A 9923-nucleotide genomic window follows, 5' to 3' on the forward strand; every position below is an offset into this window, starting at 1 on the left:
GATGACTATGATGACCTCAAGTCTAAGGATACTTGTACAACTATCACTATGTGAACAACTGCTGACACGTGAGTGAACTTCATCAGTTGTTCAGCTGTGTGAGTCATGTTCAGTGAACTTATTCTATAATAATCACCTACATACTAGCTATAGTGTCACCACATAAATGTCTATGAGAACAGACATCCTTCATAATGAAGCAAGCATAGTATATACCGATCTTTGCGAATTACTAATTACCAGTTAGTAATCCTACGATCAGGAAATATTTAAGTTCAGAGTTATCATCTTTTAGGTCTCATTATTATGATCTCATCATAATCCATAAAAAGTTTTACTCTAAATTATGGTATATCTTATTAAAACACTTAAATAGATAAAGCCCGCAATAAAACCAAAACAAGTCTTTTATTATTATCAATGAAATCAAAACAGATTACATAAAAGTTATTCCTAAATCATCATACATGATTGGACTTAGGGCACATCTCTTTCACCATTATCACTTCTTATAATTTTAACAGAATCTTTGACCAACTTATCCAGCTGTCTGACATGATCAGTTAGAGTAAATGCAGTTTCATTCTTCTTGTGCAAGAAGTACACCCAAGTGTACCTTGTGAACTCATCCACTATAACCATAGCATATTTCTTCTTTGCAATAGACATGACATTGACTGGACCAAATAGATCAACATGCAGTAGGTGATACGGCTCAAAAATTGATGACTCAGTTTTGCTCTTGAAAGAAGATTTTCTTTGTTTTGCCTTTTGACATGAATCACAAAGGCCATCAGGAGCAAATACTGATTTTGGCAATCCTCTCACAGGATCTTTCTTTACAAGCTCATTTATGTTGTTGAAATTTAAATGAGAGAGTCTTTTGTTCCAATTCCAGCTTTCTTCAATTGATGCTCTACTCAACAGACAGATTGCAGAACTATCAGAAGTTGTTGAAAGTCTGGCTTCATAAATATTACCATGCCTGTATCCTTTCAGAACCACTTTGCCTGTAGAATTTCTTACAACTTCACAGTGTTCTTCAAAGAAATCCACATTATAACCTCTGTCACAGATTTGACTCACACTCAGCAGATTGTGTTTAAGTCCTGAGACAAGAGCTACTGTTTCAATGATGACATTCCCAAGATTAATACTGCCATATCCCAGAGTTTTTCCCATGTTTCCATCTCCATAAGAAACTCTCGGGCTAGCTTTCTCCACAAAGTCAGAGAGAAGCGCTTTATTTCCAGTCATATGTCCTGAACATCCACTATCCAATACTAGGATGTTTTTCCTGTTGCCCTGCAATCACAAAGACCACTAATGGTTAGTTTTAAGGACCCAAACTTGCTTGGATCCTTTGGCCTTTTTAAGTTTGTTAGCATTAGCAGCGGATTTAATATCAGAGTTTATGCTAACATGCTGTTTTTCAGAACTTATATCAGACTTTGCATCAAACTTTATACTAGAAGGAATTAAAGCAACTTTCTTTAAAGAAGGTTTTATTTGATAATAATCATAGTATAAACTATGATATTCCTTACAAGTATAAATGGAATTCCATAAACTTCCACAATAAAAACAAGGATTTTATTGCTTAAACCTAACAGACTGACTCTTAACTCCTGACCTAGGAGGTAAAGAGTTTATATTCTTATTCTTCCTGTAAAAAGAAGCAAGATGGTTAGAGTTTCCACAGTTATAACATTACTTTCTAGGAGCATTAGGAACAGGCATATAATTATTTCTTTTATTCACACCTTCCTTTCCATTCCTATTTTTTCTAACCTTGTTGACATTCCTTATTTCTTTCAGCTTATGCTTAAGTTGCTTCTTTGTCATTAAGCCTATATTGACTTCAGTTGGTTTATCATGTTCTAATTTGTCAGAAGTTGACTTCTCCTTAACTTCTATTACAGACTCTTTCATCTTTTCAGGATCAGACTTTTCAGTTTTAGCTAAAAACTTAACAGTATTTACCTTTGGCTTAACAGTTTGTTTAACAACAATTGGCTCAATTTGTTCAGTTCCTTTTTCACTTTTATCATCTCCATAACCTAAGCCCTCTTTCCAGTTTCCACTACTTAATAAATTCTGAGTTGTCCTGCCAGAGTTAGTCCAAGTCCTGATAATCTCTTTTTCTTTTTCTAACTCAGTTTTGAGAGATTTATTCAATTTTAGCAATTCATCTCTAACATAAAAAGCATCATCTCTCTCTTTCTGAGTTTGATGGAACATAACTAACTCTTTTTCTAAATAATCATTCCTTTTCTTATAAGCAAGATTTTCAGAGGTTAATCTTTCACATGTTAAAGTTTGATCTATGTAGCTTATAAATATGGTTTTAAGATATAATCTCAACTCAGTAATATCATCAGTATGAAAGGCATAAGTTGTTTGAGGTACCTTTAATTCAGCAGTTTTAGGGCTGCCATCAGCATTTGCCATTAAAGCATAATCCACCTCATCTTCAGAATCTGAAGAGTCTGTCCAGCTTTTCTTCTTTATGACAAGTTCTTTGCCTTTGTCACTCTTTCCTTTCTTGCATTCAGGAGATATGTGGCCTCTTTCACCACAATTGTAGCATTTGACTTTTGAGTTATCTCCTCTGTCCGACTTTGCACTTTTGCCTTCATACTTTCTGAACCCTTTCTTATCAGTGTTTCCACCTTTCTTGAAAAACTTATTTCCCCTTCTGAATTTCCTGTAGGCTATCTTTGTGATACCCTTCACCATAAGAGCACACAATTTCATCATCTCTTCATCAGCATCTATTTCAGGTAAACTTTCAGTTTCTGAATCATCATCATCAGAACTTGATGATTCTGATTCAGACTTTGTGATGAGAGCTTTTCCTTTGCCTTTCTCTGAGACAACCACTTTGGGGAATTCTTCCTCAGCCTTGAGAGCAACTGTCCTTGACTTTATCCCTTGTCTCTTGCTTCTTTGATCCATCTCAAGTTCATAAGTCTTGAGCATACCATAAATTTCATCAAGAGTAGTTTCATCAAGAGCGTAGTTGTCTCTTATAATAGTAGCCTTCAAATCCCAACTTTCAGTAAGAGCTAAAAGGAATTTTAGATATGAATCTTCAAGATCATATTCCTTGTCCACTAGTGACAGATCATTCAAGAGTTTGACAAACCTGTCATATAAGTCAGTTAATGACTCATCACTTTTTGAGTCAAAGTGCTCATACTCTTGAGTGAGTATAGTCCTCATGTTCTTCTTGATTGCATCAATTCCCTTGCATCTTGTCTCCAAAGCATCCCATATCTCATTTGTAGTCTTGCAATGAATTACCCTGTTTGACATGACATTATCAATGGCACTATGCAGCAGATGCCTTACCTTTGCATCCTTGGTAATGGATGAGATATCTTCAGTTGTATACTCACTTTTCTCCTTTGGTATGGTCTTTGCTGGTTGATCTGCAACTACAACAGAGAGCTTGGTTGGCTTATGTGGTCCTTCATTAATTTTATCAAGGTATTCTGGATCTATAGCTTCCAGAAACATAGTCATCTTCATTTTCCATATGGGGTACTCAGAAGGTCTCAGTATGGGAACCCTAATAGTCTCATATCGACTGTGTATTTGAGTCTTTTGAGTTTCTTCAGTTTTGGCAGGCTTGGTTGGATTTTATGCTTCTTCAGACATGATTGTTTTGGATCTTTACTATATGTGTGTTAACAGATAGGCTCTAATACCACTTGTTAGGTCATACAACACTGTAGAAGAGGGTTGAATACAGTGTAGAATACAATCAAATTAATTTCGAACACAAGTAACAATAAACAGATATATTCGATATAATAAACTTTGTTACAATGGAACTATTCTCTCTCAGTGATGAACAAATATCACGAGAGCTGCTAGGTTACAATGTATGATCTTCTCGATAATGATAACACATATAGTATAAACCTATGTCTGTGTTTATATAGTACACAGTTATAAGATAACTTCTAATTGATATATAATATAATTCTGCCTCCTAAAATATATCAATCAGATATCTTATACAAGTCTTTAAGTCCTCAAACTCTTTTCATGCATATCTTCTTTTGTATTAGTCTCGATCTTCTTTGCTGTAAATCAGCTTCCTTCCTTAACTGTTAGTCCTCCAGTACTTAAGTTCTGATATCCATCTTCTGATATTTATCTTCTGATAATCTAAGTCCTGATATCCTTAAGTTCTGACTTTCAGTAAGTACTGATATTTCCTGTTTGTTAAGATCTGAAAACTAAACATAAAACATATTAGGCATGACATCTCAAATATATCTAACATAAACTACAGCCACAAAACATATAACAATAATTACTATCATTTTTTTATATTTAATCATCACTACATTAAATGCATTCACCAATAATAGGTACTTAATAATACCTGATGATGTGTTCTCTTTATTACTTATATCTGACAATGGTATTATGGAAATTCTTTGTTCCATGGGAGGAATTACATACTGATTGGATCCAATAATACCACGAGTTCTCATTCCATTTGAAGCAGTCAAAACAGACATGTGATCTGAATTAATAAAACCTGTTATGGAAGTAGGCATCAATTTACTGTAAAACTGACTCCAAACATTTTATTTCATCAAAACTAAGACTCATCCATCAACACACAATTAAAACAACATTTAATAAATGCACATATATACAGAATAATATTATACCAAAAGTTGATGCAGGAGACTGAATGTTTTTATGATTGCATACATCATTCTCTTTGTTAGAAGAGCCACTCTTATGCTTCTTCTTCAAATTGGAAACTGTATTATTTACATGAAACAAAAGATTCAATGGAACACAAAACAAAATATAATTATAAATTATTCAGGAGTTATATCATAAAGAATTGTATCAAGAATTATGTACCACAATCAGAACGAAATAAAGAGAAATTATCAATTCTCAGGTGATGATAATTAGCCTAAAAAAATTAAGAAAAAAAAACATACATAGAAACCTTTTACAAACATCAAGAGAAAGAAATTTACATCAACTTAAACACATGTTCCCAACAACAATTACCTCCTTCGTGAACTCAACTCTTCCTGCTTAACTGTAACGCCCTCAAATCCGGGGTCAGGAATCTAGGTCGTCACGAATCCGTCAATCATGTGTAACCTGCATTAACTCAATAATCCAATAATTCCATATCACAGACCCCCAATCTCACACACTCACAAGTTATAGCCTTAGAAGACGTACAACAAGTATCATCTGTTATTAAAACTCAAATGTACTTTATAGGATCTCAAACAATTATTCATAACCTCTACATGAAGTTACAATAATTACGACTGATATCTTATACCTATCTGATACTCTGGCATACCTGAGATAAAGCTGCCAGGGATTCTCCCCATGATTGCAAGCGACTAAGTCCCACACCGGCATACTGGTTATCTGTTGTGTTGTGTCATTTAAAAGAAATCAAGAGTGAGCTATAATGCCCAGCATAATAATGTACAGTATGAAAATGACTGAATGATAAACTCACGTAAAACATCATATATGATAATTACGTTTTATTCGAAAATAGTTTTCCTTGATACACACCTTCTTATGAAAACAATCCTTTAGTAGATTTTATTATCCTGCGAATACCTTAATAGTAAACCCAGCACCTAGGCTTGGGTTACGGTATTGCATTACAATTCTAATTGGAAGAATAGGACACTCGTTGGATCCACCGCATACGATGATCAATCGTAATACGATAATAGTAACCTTTTCTACTAGTAGAAGGATGACACCTTCATATCCCGGTTAACACTCTTGCCGCATTCGGGCTACGTGTCCCATTTTTGGGTATACACATACTTCACAAGTTCCTGAGTACACAGAGTACCTTTGCCTGCGGTACCTTTGGTAGTCCATCTAGCACACATAGTACCAGAGTCTACCCCTCCCTTGTCCTTTTAAAAGAATTCTATCATAATTCGAGAACTCGAACCACATCGAAGTTCCCCAAGCATTTTGCTTGTTAATAGAAACAGCTTATCTTACTAGGATATATATATATACGTACTTCCGAAATTTTCGGAGGAAGTACTAAGGATGTGAGTTGACCGTTGTCAACAGATAATTAAATAAGGGGGGGAGTTTCTCCTTGAAACTATATTCAAAATATTAAAATAAGTTGGGATAATATTCTCCGACGATCTGAAATTATTCGAATGATTTTCGAAAATCAGAAAGTATTTTAAATCGGGTTCTATGATTTTTAAATCACAAATAAACCCTTTAATAAATAATAAATAATTAAATGATAATCGATAAATAATTAAACCTCGAAGGAGTTTACTTTTAAAAGAATAAAAATAACATTCCTCAACTAATTTATTTTTAATAATTTAATGAACTTTAATATTTAATCGAGTCTGGAGTAAATATTTACTGGAGAATACTTATCCCTAATAAATGACTAGTAAGTAAATATTTTTTGTCCGAATGATAAAGTATAGTCGAGGGAATACGATCTTTGTAAATCATTTTAATAAAAGTTCGAGGTGTTTAATATTTTGTAAGTGGACGTTGAGTCCCTTGAAACGTAACTACTATGGACTTTAATCGTCCTATAAATATCACCGGAATGATTCCCGAGTTTTTATTTTATAAAAACAAAACTGACCGACTCTCGGTATTACAACTTATACATCACGCTCTGCTATAACGCTAATATTCTTAAATAAAGCACCTCCGGAATACTTTCGGGTTTTCATCAATTTTTACTGACCGATCCTCGGTCTAAAATATATACACGCCACACTACTCGCTAGCGTTAATGTTCTCAATTATAAACTCCTACGGGATACTTTTGGGTTTTTATAAGCTTACACCGACCGAATCTTGGTCTAAATATAACATTTTGAACTCGGTATGAACATATACTATGAATTATCAACAATTGAGTAATGTAATACATCTCAAATTTCGTAAAACAATTTAAAGCAATCTCATGCATATATCACAGTTTTGTAAAATATTCACAACACAACAGTTCTTAAAAGGTAGAGTTTGAAAACTTGTCTGGGTATCTTGAGGTGGAGGATGCACTAGGTTCTGCTCGGATATCTATAATCATAAACACAATTCGTTTCGTTAGGTCCCGTTCTAATTTACGGCTACCCGCACTCATGCGCTAATTATTATGCACCCTCTCAACTTATATTACCCTTATTATTTTTTAAGTCCTTATTCACATTATCGTCGCTTCCTTTTTCAAAATATCTTAAGTCCATTTTCATTTTCTTCGTCCGCTCCGCTTATGGATTCTACGGTTTCTAATCGCGAGGTCTCGGCTCCGATATTTTTATAAAATTGAAAAATCATTATTTTCACTTAAAATTTTTATGGCAGTTAGGAAACTCAAAATACTACTCTATGTAAAAATTTCATGATTTATGAACATTCTTAAGTTGATCCTTTATATTTTCAAAATTCGTAATTCGTAGCAGTTTTTGTCGCGTAAATCACTTTTAGCAAAACGGCCATAAATTTTGATCTGTAAATCGGAATCAAGCGATTCAAGCGCCTAAACGATCTTTATAACATTTTCTATCATAATCAAGGGTTATTTTTTAAGAAACTATAGTTTACATCTTCGGGACTTTCTGCAGAAACTTAAAGTTATGTTTGGTTCGTTTTAACGAGATTACGGTTACGATCGGAGTTTCGTTTATACCTTAAATCTTTATACTACCACCAAAAATCAACATATCATCATCACCACACTAACTCCTCTCAAGAACATAATATTCTTAGGCAACAACAATCAACCTTAAGTCTACTTAGCTAAACATCAAGATTACAACAACACTTCCACCAAAACTAGGTTTACAACTATATTCTAAAAAGATCTTGAACTTAAATCTTAAATAAGGTTGGGTCAAAGATTTATACCTTCCTTGGAGAGTGGGTAATGCTTAACAAATCTTAGATGATCCTTAACTAGCTTTATACTTGATCAAAACCTCAAAACGAATTCAAGAATACAACATTAATTCTTGAGTTAACTATTCATCTGAACTATAAAACATTAAAAACGGAATTGAGAATCAAGGAAGTGAGGAGAGTAGTTACTGTAAATGTGTAGAGCTTCTCGAGGGCTTTGATTTGATAGGTAGAACGCAAAAAATGGCCAAGGGAAACTCAAGATACAAGCATTTCATCTTCCACCATTTCCATTGTTAATTCCTCTCGGGTTTTTGATAAAAATGGGGGAAAGAGATGAGTTTTACTTGGTTGTTTGTGTTTGTGGTGAAAAATGAAATGATGCAAAGATATATACTTGGTTGATGTTGGCTTAATTGTGTGGTTAAAAGAAAGAGTGAGGTGTTAGCTTGGTGGCTTAATTAACACCACTAATTTCTTTGCCAAGTGTCACTTACTCATGGTGTAAGGGTGTTCTCTTGGTGTTTAATTTGTCTCCACATCCTTGCACTACTTGCATTATTCACTCGTTTAATTATTTTACGATTCATTTATCGTTCATTCTCGTTGATCGTTTCGAAGGGAACGTATCTGTGGTTTCATTGCCAGGGCTCTATAAATCCCTCTTGATATCCTTTATTACTCCTTTAATCCCTTTTTATAATCCTTGGTTTCAATTCCTTAATTCTTATTCCTTCAACATAATTCCTTCAGTGTCTAGTGAATTCTCGGGAAAAATGAAAGTGTCCGGTTTCGAATTCCGACGACTTTTACATACACTCATTTGGTACCTATAATCATAATATCAACTCCGAAATTCATTTTCTCGTGCACTACATAGTGTGGGCTAAAAAATTTTCCCCGTCCGTCAGGGTTACTATTCATTAAACATTTTTACAAAGTCTCAAAAATTCGAGTTATTATATTAACACATAACAAATACACAAAAACAAATATATGTGTGTCTATCAACAAAGAGGTATCTATAGGTACCCAAACTTAATAAGACCTAACTATTTTGAAAGGATACTACCAAGACAATAGACAGACAAAATGATAATAAATAAAAATAATAAATTCAAAAACCCTGTTCACTTCAATATAATCTGAAAGATAAGATAACAATTCAAATTTAAATATACCTTATCTTGGAGAACACGATGAACCATAGTGGTCCTCAGCTGAAGACGTGGAGATGGTTTGGCTCAATTAGGTTGTTCTTGGAAGTAGACACAGAGAACTAAGCTTCTGTCTGTTCTAGTTTGATAAAGTGTGTATAAAATGTACTAAATTCTGAGGAAAAGGGGTTGTAAGAAGGGGATAACACGTGATAATAGCATGTAATAAAACAAATAACAATTATGTGGTCAATATATATATATAAATAATAATGCAATGACCTCTTTAGTAAATATATCTAAAATCCTAGGGTAGGGAGGTAAAAAGAGTAGTCAAGTGTGGATTCTGAATTTATCATATCAAAAGATTTTCTGTAAAGTTATATATGAATAATTTTCCGTAAATGCGGTTTATATGTGCCAGAATTGTGAATTTTTATTATTAATATTCTCGGAATGAGTCATATATTATTTAAATATTTTGCAAGTGAAATATTGATTGTTATATGATTTTTTAAATGAATTGCGGAATTATTTGATGATTTTTCTAATTATTTATTAATTATTTGTGATTATTCGAAATCCCGCAACTTCAACGGTATGGGGAATCTAAAAACCGAATATTTCTGAAAAATGATTTCTAGCCGAATTTGAATATTTCGAACACTTTTCGTGTTTTGACTTTTTCGATCCGGAGTACGGTTTTATCTGCAAAGATTTCAGGTCCGTTTTACGAGTATTAAAATATTATTTTATCGTCTCGATATACGTACAATCTGGATAGTATCGTTATTCCAGATATTTTGATTAAAATATTCATTTTTATTAAAGTACGTGCATCTAGGG

General features: G+C 33.4%; 1 long non-coding RNA gene across 2 annotated transcripts; it reads right to left on the bottom strand.

Annotated features, from left to right (window-relative positions):
- Positions 1-3898: 3898 nt before the first annotated feature.
- Positions 3899-8260, bottom strand: LOC141675141 (uncharacterized). Of its 2 annotated transcripts, XR_012555909.1 has the most exons (6): positions 7930-8260; positions 5360-5430; positions 5053-5148; positions 4695-4790; positions 4400-4558; positions 3899-4250 (listed from the first exon to the last, which is right to left on the bottom strand). It is a non-coding gene; the product is annotated as an uncharacterized LOC141675141 (long non-coding RNA). The 2 variants fall into 2 exon arrangements; XR_012555908.1 differs by having other exon boundaries at positions 3899-4558.
- Positions 8261-9923: the final 1663 nt, after the last annotated feature.

Source organism: Apium graveolens, chromosome 7, assembly GCF_009905375.1.
Source record: "Apium graveolens cultivar Ventura chromosome 7, ASM990537v1, whole genome shotgun sequence".
Lineage (NCBI taxonomy): Eukaryota > Viridiplantae > Streptophyta > Magnoliopsida > Apiales > Apiaceae > Apium > Apium graveolens.